Genomic DNA, 17,545 nt, shown 5'->3' with positions numbered 1-17,545 from the left:
AATAAATGTGCCAATAATCAAGTCCAAAAGTTCACTGTGATATCAAAGTGCAAAGTGATACAAAAAAATAGTTCATGGGTGACTCTTTTATAAATAATCAAAAAGAGCCAAACAAAAAAAAGAAAAAGGAAAAAGTGCTGGTGCTTGGTGCTGATTCCTCCAATGGGACAAAATGTCCGATCATGAAAATATAGAGGATAGGATGTACACTCACCAGATGCGGTGGGTTTCTACTGCCTTACGGCAAAGAGACCATAGGAGGTGGGCGGAGCTTGCTCTACCAGTTTGGCACATCAATGAGCGGGATGCCTAGGATCTCTCAAAATGACTGCAAATCTTTCAGGACTCGCAGATGCTCGGTGTGGCCTTGTGTGGAGACTGTAGGGCAAAAGGGAAACTTCCATTTGTAATGGATTCCTCTACTGCAAAGTTCATCAAACAGGGGATGGAGATCTCTACGATGTTGGAGGGTCAGGGTAGAGAGATCTTTGAATATGGGGATGTCAGCTCCAGCATGGGAAAGGTGGATTCTGTTGCGTGCTTTTAAATGATAATCAACTAGACAGCACACCACATTGTTAGGTGGGTCAGATTTCCTGCCTCTATGGTTTGGGGCTCTGTGTATACTCTATAAAATTTGTATTTGACACAGACAATCCAATGCGCTTCAGAAGCTTAACCATAGGTATGTGCACCCTAAAACCTCCACGCATTGATCTCCCTGCCGGTGTTCTAAAATTTTGTCGGACCCATGAAAATTCCGGACCTCGTCACTTCCGGTGACGCTACGTCATAACCCAGCTGGTGCGAGCCCCCGTGCGCATGTGCACAAGACATTTTGAAGGTCCGATGAAATTCTAAGACTTAGCGAACAGCTGATTGAGAGGAGGAGGGGCTGAGGTGGGATGCACACACCGCCACTGGAAAATTGCTGTGACGGGCGAATCATATGATAAAAATGTGGGGTCTTGAGGATGAAAGGGCATGGAGCAGTGACCCCGAGAACCGGGCCTCGGGAGTCACTGCTCCGCGCCCTTTCATCCCCGAGACTCCAAATTTTTATCAGCCGTAGGGAAGAGTCTTGGCCACCTACGATAAAATTTTGGGGTCTCCAGCACCTTTAGTTCGCCCGTGACAGCAATTTTCCCGGGGCGGTGTGTGCGCCCCACCTCAGCCCCTCCTCCTCTCAATCAGCTGTTCGCTAAGTCTTAGAATTTCATTGGACCTTGAAAATGTCTTGTGCGCATGCGCACCGGGGCTCGCACCAGCCGGAAGTGACGAGGTCCGGAATTTTCATGGGTCCGACAAAATTTTAGAACACTGGCACAGTGAAAGGGAGGTGCGTAAACACTTCTCTTATTGCAGAGCTGGTAAGAGGAAGTGTGACGTAACCTCCAGAACCCAGCTTAGGGAAAGGAATGACTCTTTATTGAACAGAAATACAGGTTTTTGTCTTGTACAATAATTTTATTGAAGCTTATCAGAGTGAACAATAATAAAAACGAACAATATCTGTTGTACATTAAGATCTAGTAAGTATTTTCACCAAGAAAAATATGGATGATAGAGCAATAATAAACAACGTGTGAACAATGTAAGCAATTCTAGATATTAAATGTAAAGCATGGTGTGTTCTCAGACGCCCCCAGGCACCCCATCTGGGAGCTAACTGTGCTGTTGGAGGAAGACAACATGACCAACTATTCGTTTTCTTGTTCAAAAACATTGAAAAATAGAAATAGGAGGTTCCAGTATAAACGTACAAGTAATAATGTAAGTGTAATTAGTATAAAGAAGGTACAGTTTGACAATGAATGGAAATCAGTAAGGAACGTGTCAGGTGGAGTGACCGGAGTGGAGAACAATAGGGGAGGAAAATGTTTTATATTTTATAGAAAAGTAAGTTTAAATGGTATGGGCATACTACCCATTAACAGTAAGGGTAAGGAACTGGGGGGGGAGAGGAAGGGGAGGAGGGGGGATTGGTTTGGATCTCCTATGGCATGCCCAAATGCCGATGATGGTGGTAGCAGTTTGGCACCCTTATAGAGGAGAGTGTCGAAGAACACCGGAGATCTGGGATACTGTAGAATAGGGTGAGTGATACGGTATGTTTGGGATAAGCCTGGTTAGGAAGCCTAGCCAGGAGAAGGGAAGCACCGGGGATAGGTTAGGAAGGGGTTTAGACTGAAAGGAGGAGGGAAGGGGGAGTAGGGGAGACCAGAAGAGGGAGGGAGGGGTTAAAAGGGGGTGGGTAGGGGCATATGGGAGGGGGTGGAGGGGGTGGAGGGGGTTAGGGGAAAAAGGGGAGGAAAAAAAGGGGAGGGGCAAAACCCTCTTAAGGGGGAGGAGTAGGAATGTGGTGGCAGACAAAGGGTAGTGTAAAGGAGGCATGTTGCATAGGTTATGGACGCAATATGGTCTCATCGAAATCCAGGGGTAAGAAGTGATTCACCCAAGGGTTCTAGAGCCTCTCAACTTTCAGGACTTTATCCAGTAGTGTTACCTCAATCTTAGTGTGGAGAAATACAGGTTTTTATGCACTGAAAAAGTAGGTCCGTCACCACATGAATAATAAAACCAAATATTTAGGGTTAGATAACAAGATAGAGTTGACACAAGGCTAATCCCATCATAGGAACCTCCAAGAGGTAGCCAAATTAGCCAACAGACAGAAACAATAGGTGACTCAATTAACTCAATTAAAAATATGAATTCACACCTAGGAGGCACACAATGGGAGAGACACACATAACATAACCAGTGATCCCACCCCCCCTCAGACTGGCCGTCAACAGCCTACAACAGTCTATGAGACAAACTCATACAATGTTCCAGCAGTCTGATACAGTAGAAATAACCTACGCCCCGTCTGATATCACGTGACGTCAGAAGGTGGCGGTGCCACCGGGTAATGTAACCCGGTGGCCCCGCCCCTTGCCTATAAAAGAGCTGTCAAAGCTCAAGAGCAACATTCCGCGGGAGGCCTCAGAAGAGGCGGAAGTGTCTTTGAATTCTTTTCTATTTTCAGGTGCGGCGAACGTCGTGAATGATGATGGATTTACATCGAGGGACACTATTTTTTTATTTTTATTTTTGAATAAAGGACTTGTAAAAAACTGTCTTTTGTGTTTATTTTTTTGTACACTTTTTTGGTGAATGGGTACGCATTCACATAGGGGGGGGCAGGGATCTGGGGCCCCCTTGTTAAAGTGGGCTTCCAGATTCTGATAAGCCCCCCACCCGCAGACCCCCACAACCACAGCCCAGGGTTTTCAGGAAGAGGCCCTTGTCCCAATCAACATGGGGACAAGGTGCTTTGGTAGGCACCCCATGTTGGGGGCAACCGGCCTGGTATGGTTCAGGAGAAGGGGGTCTCTTGCTCATCCTCCCCATCCTGGCCTGCCAGGCTGCATGCTCGGATAGGGGTCTGGTATGGATTTTTTTTGGGGGGGGGGCAACAACATTTTTTTTAAATTTTGGCGTGGAGTTCCCCTTAAAATCTGTACCAGACCCAAAGGACCTGGTATAGATTTTGGGGGGGGGGGGCCCAATGCTGCATTTTATTTTTTAAATCTTGGTGTGGAGTTCCCCTTAAAATCTCTAACAGACCCAAAGGACCTGGTATAGATTTTGGGGGGGATCCCATGCCGTTTTTTTTTAAATTCTGTCATAGGGCTCCCCTTAACCACTTAAATACAGGGCACTTTCACCCCCTTCCTGCCCATACCAATTTGCAGCTTTCAATCTATGGGAAATAGTGGTCAGCTTTGCATGGCACTGCTCCTTGTCTTTAACATTGGTGTCTATGGGAAATCTTGGTCAGCTTGGCAAGGCACTGCTCACGAACTATAAGTAACGGGTCACAAAACTTGGGGAGCACCGAGAGGGGACCCAGGACTACAACATTTCTATACATTATAAAAGTGGGGTATAACCTGTACATTACACTGACAGCACTAAACTAACTCAACACACTATTCACTAACTACCTGTCTAACCTCTATTATCACACACTATACATGGCTGCCGTGAAAGCAGCAGCCTTATATAGTGTGGGGCGTGGACTTAGCCCATGAGCCATGATTGGCTAAAGGCACCCTGCCTTTGGCTAATCATGGCTCTGACATGGCATTATGCTGTGATTGGCCAAAGCATACAGGTCAGGTGCATGCTTTGACCAATCACAAGCACTTAATGCACTGCAATCGAGCAGTGCATTATGGGGTGCTCATCTGCTGGCAAACTTGCCGCCCAGCGACCCAGGTGTTCGTGTGTTTGGCGACTCGAACATCCAGCCCATCCCTAATATACAGATAATATGTTATTCACAATGCTTGTTGCTTGACATGTTTCATTTTTCTGCTTCTTCAGGTGCTGTAAAACATGTATAACATCTGTATAAACCCAAATCAATCGAATGGACACTGCTAAAGATCACTATAGTTGGTAAAAGGGGGGGAGCCACCTCCAATGGCGGTAATAGACCATAGGGAGAGCACATTAGAGCCAGTTTTTCTTAAATTGCTGTCCAATATTTCTAGAATCATCCTAAAAGAACAATAGGAAAAGGTAACACAATCCAGGGATGTCCCTCCAAATTGGATAAGCTAAGTTGTCATCATATGTGAACAGCTGGCAAAGATGAGTATATCACTGAGGTCCTTCCCATCAAAATGGCCACAATGTCCCATCAATAGAATACAAATACTGTCACAGTAACTGCACAGAGCCGGGGGATGCCGTGAGCACTTATTGGTATTCTATTGCTGGGACATTGTGCCCATTTTGTTAGGAAGGACCTCAGTGATAAACTCATCTTTGCCAACTGTTTACCTATAATCACAAGTTCAACTTACCCTATGCAATTTGGAGGGACATCCCTGGATTGTGTTACCTTTTCCTAAATGTATTTTTGGATGATTCTAGAAATATTGGACAGCAATTTAAGAAAAACTGGCTTGAATGTGCTCTCCCTATGGTCTATTACTGCCATTGGAGGGGGCTCCCCTTCTATACCAACTATAGTGATCTTTAGCAGTGCCCATTCGTGTGATTTGGTTTTATACAGATGTTATACATGTTTTACAGCACCTGAAGAAGCAGGAAAGCGAAACATGTCGAGCAACAAGCATTGTGAATAGCATATTATCTGTATACGTGTGTCTTATATATGTAAATATCTTTTTAAGAAATGTTCTATTTAGGAGCAACTGTATGCCCCAAATTTTAATAATTTTGAATTAAATAAAGAATGTTTTTTTATAAAATGTATGTTTTATGGCAACATTAAATTCCCTTTTCCTCTCTATCCTTAAAATAATAATTTTCTGGGATAAAGGTGCCCTTCATCTGTAGGTGTAGTTGGCGTATTCAAAATGATGTGCATTTAATTAGCTGAATGTGTTTCTAAATTAAGAGAACATAGTTGGCTTTTAATTTTTCTAAGTAATAAAACCATAGAATGCTGATAAAAGGAATGTCTGTGCGCCTTCCTTAGAGGATCAGGGAGGAATATTTCTCAGTATGAGCAATTCAAACCGTACTTTATAAGGGTTTTTGTTTGCCTTCCAGTACATCAATTGTGGGGGTAGGGCCCTGTATATGCAGTTTTCTTTTTAAATTTTATTGTGCTTTCTATTGTTTTAGCTTGATGTAAATTAGGCTTTATTCAGTATGACTAAATATGGAACAATGCATTTTATTGCCTCATGTACATTGCTGCTGGTAAACTGATGTTTAGGAGGGGGTTGGGCATTATTTCTGCACCCCCTTAACTCTCCTCTATGTTATCTCATCTGTCCATGTACATTGAGTTTTTTATAGTCGTTTACAGGCAGTTAAGCAAAAGCAAAGCAATGCATTCGGGATGGAGGTTTATTGACATTTGAAATGCCAAATGCTTGTAACAGCTTACAAATGCATCTAAACGCGGTAAAACCATTTATAAGCATTTTCGTTTAGAGGTGTTTATAACAGGGATTTTGAAGAATCCCTGTTAGAAACGCCTGTTTGCAATAGGGAAAAAGACTTTCTAGAGGGGGGGTGGTAGAGAGGGAGAAGGAGGGAGATGGAGAGAGAGAGAGAGAGAGGGGGAAGGGGTGAGAGAGGGAGAGGGAGAGAGAGAGGGGGGGAGAGAAGGGGGGGGGGAGAGAGGGAGAAAGAGGGAGAGGGAGAGAGAGATGGAGAGAGAGAGAGAGAGGGAGAGAGAGAGAAAGAGGGAGAGGGAGAGAGAGGGGGAGGGAGAGGGAGAGAGAGGGGGAGGGAGAGGGAGAGAGAGGGGGAGGGAGAGAGAGAGAGAAAGATAGAGAGGAATGGAGAGAGGGAGAGGGAGAGAGAGAGGGGGGGGAGTGAGAAAGGGAGGGAGAGAGAAAGATAGAGAGGGAGGGGGAGAGAAAAATAGAGAGGAATACAGAGAGGGAGAGGGAGAGAGAGGGAGGGAGAGAGAGCGGGGGGGGGGGGGCGGGAGGGGAGAGAGAGAGAGGGGAGGAGAGGGAGGGAGAGAGAGGAAGGGAGATAGAGAGGAAGATAGAGAGGGAGGGAGAGAGAAAGATATAGAGGAATAGAGAGAGGGAGAGAGAGACAGAGGGAGAGAGAGGGAGGGAGAGAGAGTGGGAGGAGGAGAGAGAGGGAGAGAGAAAGATAGAGAAAGAGGGAGAGAGAAAGATAGAGAGGACTAGAGAGAGGGAGAGAGAGACAGAGGGAGGGAGAGAGAGTGGGAGGCGGAGAGAGAGGGAGAGAGAGAGAGGGAGAGAGATGGGGGGGAGAGAGTGAGGGAGATGGAGGGAGAGAGGGAGAGGGAGAGAGAGACAGAGGGAGGGAGAGAGAGCGGGAGAGAGGGGGGAGAGAGAGGGAGGGGGAGAGAGAGAGGGGGAGAGAGGGAGGGAGAGAGAGAGGGATGGAGATAGGGAAGAAGAGGGAGAGAGAGGGAGGGAGAGAGAGAGGGAGTGAGAGAGAGGAAGAGAGAGAGGGAGAAATAGATAGAGAAGAAGAGACAGGGGAGAGAAAGACCGAGGGAGAGAGAGAGAGAGAGAGGGCGAGAGAAAGAGAGAGAGGGAGAGACAGAGGGAGAGAGAGAGAGAGAAGGAGAGGGAGAGGGAGAGAGAGGGAGAGAGAGAGAGGAGAGATTGTTCCTTTATTGTATGTATTTGGGAGGATATACTGATCATTACAATCTGTTATCTGCAAAAACGCTTCTAAACGAAAATGCTCATAAACGCCGGAAAACGTGGCATGTAAAAGTGGTGCAATGGATGTTTTTAAACCTTGTTTACCAGATGTTAAGTTCCAGTGTTCAGAAGAGGATTTCAAGCATCCTATGTGCATGAAGCCTAAAATTTCACCTCCAGCTGTTTCTTTTCTGATGACATTGGCCCCCTGCATTGTCTACAGCCTGTCCAGTTAGAACGTCATGGGGATTCTACCTCTTCCTGAGCACTCACTTCCAATAGAGTTGAATAGGGTGTACCTATCAAGCAGGAGCGGCATCCCATTCATTTCTATAGGATGTACTGTATGTGTGCAGGTACCGGTAGCCAAATGCTACATTTTCTGTCTGGGCTTCAGGGGGAGGAGAGGTACGTAGTTGCTGGAGGAAGAACCCAGATTTATGCACTGAGGAGGCTATGGAGGCTATGTTCATCTTTGTCCATTTGAGAACTTTCTCATAACTTTCTGTACTGTACATACAAAATTAAATTGAAGAAATCTCTTCAAAGTATGGTAATTCTCTCTTGGATTTTCTCATCATTTTCAGCCTCAGTGACAATCAACAGGACAAAGAGGGTGAATGTGCCAAGTGAGGAACACAGACAGCAATAAAAACATGACAGGGAACATAACCCTTCAGAACTCCCTACAAAACTAAAAGTGTTGTGTTTACAAAACACTTTATTTAATCACTACCACATTCATATCCATTAAAAAAATAAATGTTTTACTAATTATTTAGACATTCAAGGTGAAGGATACTCTACATTTTAAGTCTCTGTGTTCCTCCAGCTTCTGGTCCAGAATCTTCTCAGAATGATTCTTCTCAGCTTCTTGCTGGCCTGGAAGATGATGGCGGCCTCAGCTAATGGAGAGAATAATCGTAAATTCCAACTGATTGTAGGTATTAATGATGTGATATTTGAGGATTTTTGAGTAACCAGAAGGACCAGAGATATGCAGAAGATTGTGATAATGAGAAGTAAGAAGAAGATTGTCCTCAGGGCAGTGGCATGAGCCTGAAGATTTGGACGTGTTGATCCAGAGTCGTTATTCTTCACCCTCCAGACGTGTCTGAGCAGAAAGGAGAAAGTGAGGACCAGGCACAGAAGACTAAGGCAGAATGGCAGGATGACACCTAGGGTGTTTGCCGGCACAGAATAGGAATAATGGGTATGGTAAGGAGCATCGATAGAAGAGTCTTCTGTACTGTTCTCAGAAGACTGGATATGATTTACTCTACTGAAAGCCCAATTAGTTAGGATGCTCACAGGGAACATCGTAAGTGCTGTCAGGAATAGAAGTTGACTCAGGAAATTGGACACGATTCTCTTTAACCAGATGAAGAACCCATAGCTGAGATTGGTGATGCTGGTACAGTAATGAGCTGAGAGCCAGAAGGTCAACCAGAAGCTGTAGTAGGTTAGGAAGTAACCTGATGTGTGCACAAATGCCCATACTTGTGTAATGAATAAGACTGTAGAAGAAAAGATATAGAGCATTCCCTGCACACTCAGCACACACTGGAGGAGAATATTCACAATTCCCTTAGCTAGAAAGATCACATCGGTGGGACTCAACTTCCCTTTCTTTCTGATGCTGTCCAGGTTACCCATCACAATACAAGTGTTAGAAGGGATTGCCAAGCCGAGTCCCAAGACCAAAGAAATCAAAGAAAAAAAGGAGTGCGTAGACAACATGTTGAGGTTTGGTGTGAGCTCCGGACAGAGATGACGGGACACGTCCAGTGATAGCAGACAGAATGAAACATTCAAGGTTGGAATTATGGAAATAGTCTTCAGAGATCCGTCTCATGATTGACTTTGCATATTTGTGGTGAGTTTTATTTTAATGCTGACATCTAAAGCACGGGGCAACCTCTGTAAATATGTTTTTCATATTTTCCATTATACCGATCTACTTAACCACTTCAGGACTGGCAGCTGTATGTCTCTTATCGACTATCATGTACACACAGCACTATAGCTATTGATTTCTCATTCTACCAAATAGTGATGGGCCGAACTCCCTCCTGTTTGGTTCGCACCAGAACATCTTGAACCGGTAAGAAATGCTTGTGAACGTTTTTAAAGGAGCATTGATTTTAATGATGCTTAAAGTGAAACAATAAAAAATGAAAAATTCCTTTAAATAATGTTCTGGGTCCCCTGAATGTGCCTGTAAAGTGGAGCATCTGTACGATGTATGTAGCCTGCTGCAGCAATACTGATATTTCTAAAGAAAAAAAAAAGTTATTTAAACTTGCTCGTAGCTGTAATATATTGTCGGCTGATGAAAAAAAATTTAAAAAACGGCATGGAGTCCGCCCCCCCCCCCCTGCCCCAGTCCATACCAGGCCCTTTAGGTCTGGTATGGATTTTAAGGGGAACCCACGCCAACATTTAATAAAACAAATGGTGTGGGGTACCCAACCCAAAGTCCATATCAGACCCTTATCCATGCTTGCAACCTGGCAGGCCAGGAAAGGGGGGGGGCGAGCAAGCACCCCCCTCCTGAACCATACCAGGTCACATAAGTAAAGAAAAATAAAAAGCTGCGCTAATCTGAAGTGGGACAACCAAATGTCCCAAAAAATGAATAATTGGAAAACTGTAATCAATCATGGACAATAACCACACATTGTCACAGATAAATATAAATAAAGTGAGCAAATAATAAATATTAAAGTGAAATCTCTCTTCAATGAAGTGTGAATTATCCCAATAATTTGCATGCAATAGATACAGGTCACAAAAACAAATATAGTTAATAAATCACAAAGGTTTTAATAAAAAATTGTGAAATATTGAACAAATAACTTAATTGAGTGAAAGTCCCTTGTGGTTGAGAGTCCCAAGATGGTGAATAGTAGAAAATAAAGATGAATAATGATTTTCAGCAATACTGGCTTCACCACGGTGCTCTGGTTAAATTAGCATATTCATGAGCTTACCAGAAATCAGAGGAAATAGGCTGATATAGAGCAAAAGCTCATATCATCCTTAGGGGAGATCGTTTTCTTCAGCCAACCAACTGGGACAGTAATGTTCCAAGGCACTAATCCTTAATGATATGTCCGGTATTCTCAAAAAAACAAGATAGGCTCCATAGTGTTAAACCGTAAACAATTTATTAAAATAAACGGTAGAATAACTCACATTGTGCAGGAAATAAAACCGCATGAAACAAATAAGCCGACTGGCTCATAGACTAGCCCGTTCTTCCTGGAAGCAAGGCGACGTCAGCACGCCGGACCCTACACGCTCGTCACAAATGACTTCTATTGGGGAAGAATAAAAGTCATTTGTGAGGAGCGTGTAGGGTCTGGCGTGCTAATGTCGCCTCGCTTCCCGGAAGGACGGGTTAGTCTATGAGCCAGCCTGCTTATTTGTTTCATGCGGTTTTATTTCCTGCACAATGTGAGTTATTCTACCATTTATTTTAATAAATTGTTTAAGGTTTAACACTATGAAGCCTATCTTGTTATACCAGGCCACATGCCCTCAACATAGGGGGGTGGGTGCTTTGGGGCAGGAGGGGCTCTGCCCCCACCCCCAAGCCCCTTGTCCTCATGTTGATGAGGACAAATTCCTCTTCCCGACAACCCTGGGCTGGTGGGCATCATGATTGATGATGGATTTACATTGAGGGACACTATTTTTTCTTTCTTTTTAATAAAGGACTTGTCAAAAATGTATGTGGTTTTTACTTTTTTTTTTGTGTACGGGTACGATGTACCCGATACCCATTCACATGTGGGAGGGGGCTGGGATCTGGGGGCTGTTCAATGGGGCTTCCAGATTCTGATAAGCCCCCCTCCACCAGAACCCCACAACCACAGCCCAGGGTTGTCAGGAAGAGGCCCTTGTCCCCATCAACATGGGGACAAGGTAATTTGGTGGGCAAGCGGCTTGGTATGGTCCAGGAGTGGGGGGTCGCTTGTCCCCCCCTTTTCTGGCCTACCAGGCTTCATGCTCAGATAAGGGTCTGGTATGGATCCTGGGAGGGACCCCTTATAATCTGTACCAGACTCAAAGAGCCTGGTATAAATTTTGGGAGGGACCCCACGCCATTTTTCTTTTAAATTCTGTCATAGGTATCCCCTTATCCACCTAAATACAGGGAACTTTCACCCCCTTCCTGCCTAGACCAATTTTCAGCTTTCAGTGTTCATTGGCATCTATGGGAAATATTGGTCAGCTTGGTATTGCACTGCTCCCTGTCTTTAACATTGGCATCTATGGGAAATATTGGTCAGCTTGACAAGGCTCTGAGGAAGAGGCTAAGCCTGGAAACGCGTAAGTTATTCCAGCTTCAGGGGGCGGCTCAGCCTTTGATCTTGATGCTGATGACAACGCACCTATTTGACATGCTTTTACCAAGAACTCGTTTGTGAATATTTTTATACCTTTCATTTGAATAAACCTTTTTAGAGGATAATGCACTAGGCCGATGCGCCCTTGGGTTTGTTTTTTCGTTTTTTAGTGGTCTTAGACTACCCTGGTCTTGTAAGGGGCTGCAAGGCCGAAGTTATCCAGTGATGCCGAGTCGAAAGTTCCCATCAGCTGCATGACTGTGGCTAAGGTGGATTGAGGATCACACCACTCTGAGCGCAGGAGATAGGGGCTTCGCAACAAATTTTTGGTTTGTTATTGTTGACATGGCACTGCTCCCTGTCTTTAACATTGGCGTCTATGGGAAATCTCGGTCAGCTTGACATGGCACTGCTCACAAACCATAAGTGACAGGGACACCAAACTTGGAGAGCACTGAAAGGGGATCCAGGAATACAACATATTCCTCCATTATAAAAGTGGGGAATGCCTGTACACTCCACTGACTGCACAAAACTAACTCAACACATTATCCACCAACTACCAGCCTAATCTCTATTGTCACACACTATACATGGCTGCCGTGTAAGCAGCAGCCTTATATAGTGTGGGGCGTGGACTCCGCCCCTGAGCCATGATTGGCTAAAGGCACCCTGCCTTTGGCCAATCATGGCTCTGACAGGACATTGTACTGTGATTGGCCAAAGCATACAGGTCAGGTGCATGCTTTAGCCAATCATTAGCAATCAATGCACTGCAACAGCGCAGTGCATTATGGGGTGCTCATCAGCCAGCAAACTTCCCGACAAGCACCTCATTTGTTTGTGTGTTCAGTGAACACACAAACAGCTGATGTTTAAGTTGAACTTACCTTCGACTCAAACACACAGCCCATCCCTATTGCGAAACAAAATAAAACCTGATTTTACAGTTTCCAATGTATGCCAGCAAGAGTGTTCCTTATCACTGCCACACCAGTGCCTGTGTTACCAGACCAGTGCAGCCAGCAACAGTGTTCCTGATCACCTCCACACCAGAGAAGCTTTGTCTCTGCCTACCACTTGTACTTACCCTGGTCTGTTTATTGACCATGTTTCTACCCTCTGCCTGGGCCTGTTTGCTGCCCATGTCTCTGCCTGCTGCCTGAACTGACTCATCTGCTCATCCCTCTAACTACATTCCCACGAGACACCAGTCCCAGCCATCCCCTTGCCAGGGTGCCAGGAAACCAGACCAAACTGGAATGCAGGTAAAATGAAGCAGTTTATTGGAGGAAACAACAATAATAATAATAACACAGCAACAGTAATGAAATGAGAGTAGGAAAAAACCGGGGTCAAGTCCAGGAGTGGGTAGTAATCCAAGTCGGGGACGGGTCCAGAAGTGGGTAGTCTGCCAAAGCTGGGTCGTTTGCCGAAGCCGGGTCATCTGACAAAGCCGCGTCGTCTGCCAAAGCCGGGTCTTCAGCCGATGCGGGGTCGAGTGCCAGAAGAGTCATCAGCCAAGCCAGGTCATGCACGGAGGAACACAGAGAACAAAAGACTGCTAGCACAGATGCACCTTTGAGCACAAACACAAGGGCAATGATAGCAACCCAGCAGGTGATAGATATAGTCAGGTGTGTGACATCCTCAATGTGCAATGCCCAGGCAGGAAGTGATGATGCAATCAGAGTCTATAAAAAGGCAGCAGTCTGCACATGTCCAAGATGGCTGCCAACAGGAGGGCAAGGTAAGACCTTGACAACCCTGCAGACAACTGCACTCCTGGAATCGTAGGAACGCATTGCTCTTCCTCTCTTCAGCCTCCTTTACTTCCTGGCCCATGAATGCGGTATTCCTGGGTGCAGCCATGTATCAGTATGTAGGCAGGTGTAGTGTACTTTCCCCACTGTAGGTGGGGCTAGTCTGCAGCATTGCAGTTGGAGGGGAGGTTGGCACCCCAAGACCTGCTCTGCTATATATTGCTGTTGAATTCTGTGAGTGTTCCTTGTTAGGCACCTTCCTACTAAGCTTGTTGTGTATTGCTGAACTTTTACATGAATACAACTTCTGTTCTCTTTAACTGGACTCTGAGTGTTTACTGCCGCCATACCATGCTGCCCCTCCCCACAAGTAGGCTGGGCTTTCCTGGCTTCCAGGAACAGGGACTGCTATAGGTGACACTACAATAAGCTATATTCCCAGACCACTCATAATGAGATTACCATTACAGTACATTGGTTGTGCTACAATTGGTTGATTTGTGTGATACACAAGACACAATGTCTGGTATATAATCAGTCCTGACATTGAAAAAGGTATAGAATGGTATGGTATGGGGTGGTGTGGTATGGTATGGTGTGGTATGGTATGGTGTGGTATGGTATGGTGTGGTATGGTGTGGTATGGTATGGTATGGTATCCCCATACTTGGGAGGAGTAGCAGAATGTGTATTTGGATGTAATTCTGAATTTACTATATATGTATAGAGCATAGTCAGCGCATTTGTGGAAGGCAGCTATCAAACAAACTGGTTGGTATACAAACCTTAACAAGAGTAAGAAAAAAGAAAATATGCAGCTTCCCAACATTATAAATGCAGACAATTGTGTCACTATAAATAATTACTGTACATAAACCAACAGCAACCATAAATCAAATGTCCAATACATGTGACCACACTCTCTTAGTGGATTGTAAACTCAGCAGAAAACATTGCTGAAAATACAGCACTGCCAGTGCCAGTTATAGAACCCGGGTTGCTTGCACTTTCACTGTCTTCCAGGTAACAGGAGGGAACACAGCAAACCCACACTGCACTAAAAAGAATCTCACCGACAAGATGTCACATACCTGACGGATGAGCCTGATGTGTAGAGGAAGGCCAATTGTACAACCCCAGCTCAGGGACCACCAACATTGTAACAGTAGCCTCTTGAGCACGGTAGTGTAAGGGTGCCTAAACCTTCTTCCATGGGCAGGGTGCATCAACAAGGTGGACCAGAAAGCTAGACAGCAGATGTTGGTAAATCAGCTGACTCTGAGCTGCTGGCAGCAGGTAGCTGGAGACAGGCAAGAGTATGCTGGACATAAAAGATACCAGAAGCATGGTCAGACAAGCCAGGTTGGTAGCAGATGATCAGATGCAAGAAAAGGCAGCAGGCAAAGAATGGTTGAAGTGTAGACAGAGATCGGCAACGTTAGTTCACAGATAAGCAAGAGACAAAAGGTCCAGATACAGGCCAAGGTCAGGATAAGAGAGGTACAGTGAAGTCAGAAACAAGCCTGGTCAAATACAGGAATCAGCAGGATTAGGTTTCAGGAGCACAGGTAAAGCTGCAGATCAGACAGCAAATTGCTAGTCAACCTGCTGCACTTATATATGGCATTTATATATTGCATTTGGCGCCAATGCATTGTCTTGTGCATCGGCGCATGCATCGACACACGCACACGCACGTGTGCGCTAACATTCATGAACAGTCATACATTTATGTGCCTGGCGCGATAGACACTTGTGGGATCCTGCATGTGCATTTGCATCTGCCTTTCGGCATCAGCTGTGCTATGTCCAGCATGTCCCTGACACAGGCAGATAAAACTAATCCATACTGCAGTATTTATTGATGATTGTGCAGGTACAAGGATAAAAGCATCAACATTCCAAAAAACAAACTGTAAAACTCACATAAACAGCTGCTGCTTGGCATCCAAAGGCAGCAGCAGGAAGTCGGTGCTAACACTCTGCCCTACGTGTTTCGCCCAATAGGATGTCTTTAGTTATTGTGTCACAGCCTTGGGTCAGGCTCAGAGGCCAGTAGCTATAGCAGTAGAGCAGCACCCACCACAGACAGATATACACGTAGGTCACCCTGGCTGATGACAGGGGTTCACCTGAGGTGCAGGGTCTAAGTACTAACTGTATTCACCAGAGCTCCTGATGGTGGAGATGGGCTTTGTTACGTGTTAGGATCGGGTCGTGGTCCTCAGGATCGCCGTACAAGGAAGTGAGAAAGTCAGGGTCCAGTAGTAGATACAGCCGGTAGGCATCAAGCATTTTTGAGTTTTCACTAGCTGTAAGCCATAATCATCAAAATGAAAAGAAAGAAATGCTTGAATATATCACTCTGTGTGTAACACATCTATATAAAATATAGGAGTTTACCTTTTTGAATTGAATTACTGAAATAAATTAACTTTTTAATGATATTCTAATTGTATGAGATGCACCTGTAGATCCCAGCAGTCAGCATCAATAGACCCTCCAGAACCCCTTGCCATTGCATACATTTGGTGCTGGAGGTGCCGGAGCTGTGTTCCCCCGCATCCTGCTGGAAACAAAACCCTGCATACAGTATATGGATTGTAAGGACATACAGAAATAATTCTGAGAGAGTTATTGTATCTACAGGTGTGCTATGATATAAAATCCTCTTTTGTTCTTTTAAAGATTTATTATGTTGTTTTTAGATGATATCCGGCTATGCTCCCTGAAGAAGATCTTGACTCTTTTGATCAAAGCGCGTTGGGGCTTTTATCTGGGTATTGTATAAGAATTGCAATGTGGAAGTGTCAGCGCTGCTGTGTATACAGTACAAAAAATATTAAAAACAAACAGTCATCTAATAACATAGATAATGTATAGTGCTTGGTGCAAACCGTGCAAAATATATATAGTGACAATAAGTCCTTCAATGTGATAATAAATGAATATAACTGTCCTCCAAAATTCAGTGACGCACAATCACAAGTCCTCATTTTAAAGGCTTAAATGTAAGTGATTATTTATCACCTGCTGGCCAGGGGATTCAAACCCACAGCCTCCCACTTGTAAGTCCAGCATTCTACCACCTACACCACCAAGAAAGTAACTTCTATCTGAGTCTGACAGCTCTTTTATAGGGCACTGATGTCACCAGTGCCCCATAATCCACTGTTCAGGTGCAGTGAATAAATTACTTAAGTCACATCAGAAGAGGCAGGGACAATTAATAGGTTTTAATTAAAATACATAATTAATATTAATCACCCGCTGGCCAGGGGATTTTAACCTACAGCCTTTCATTTGCCAGCCCAATATTTTTCAGCCAGCTGATTAACCTAAGACTCTCTCTGCCTAACTAACTTCTACATGAGTTTGACAGCTCTTTTATAGGGCTCTGATGTCACAAGTGCCCCATAATCCACTGCTCAGGTCCAGTGAAAAAATTACTGATGTCACATCAAAATGGGCGGGGACATCGGGTGAGCGAGATAGAAGTTAGGCAGGGTGAGTGTTAAGTTAAAGTCGTTGGTAGAAAAACGGTATTTGCAACGGTATTGCAAATGAGAGGCTGTGGGTTCAGTTCCCCTGGCCAGTGGGTGATTGATATTAATTATGGATTTTAATTAAAAACCTACTTAATTGTCCCCGCCCCTTCTGATGTGACGTCAATAATTTATTCACTGCACCTGAGCAGTGGATTATGAGGCGCTGGTGACATCAGAGCCCTATAAAAGAGCTGTCAAACTCAGATAGAAGTTAGTTAGGCAGAGAGTGTCTTGGGTTAATCAGCTGACTTGGTGGTGTAGGTGGTAGAACAACGGGCTTGCAAATGAGAGGCTGTGGGTTTGATTCTCCTGGCTAGTGGATGATTAACATTAATTATGGGTATTAATTAAAACCTATTAAGTTAATTATGGATGTTCCTGGGAAAAAGCCCATTTGTTTGCCATTGGGCGAACAGGCAGTGTTCGAGTCAAACTTAGGTTCGATTTGAGCACAAAGCTCATCACTACTTTTTACTATTAATATATTAGAAGTTGACCTGTATCAGTTGGCATACAAAATTAAAACTTTGTGTTATTTGGAATTACTGTATATATTGATATAATATTGGCTTACATTGTGGTACAATTTTCTGGGTAAAGTGACAGTAACTTTGTGTAATTTTGAATTTTGATATTTAGAATTTCTTGGTTATATACCTTATGTACACAGATCTGTAGTGTTGTCATAGCACTAGAGGCCATGGCTGGTT

Source organism: Pelophylax lessonae (assembly GCF_965119305.1).
Source record: "Pelophylax lessonae genome assembly, chromosome: 6".
Lineage (NCBI taxonomy): Eukaryota > Metazoa > Chordata > Amphibia > Anura > Ranidae > Pelophylax > Pelophylax lessonae.
The sequence above is the reverse complement of the archived record's forward strand: the minus strand, read 5'-3'. Positions refer to the sequence as shown.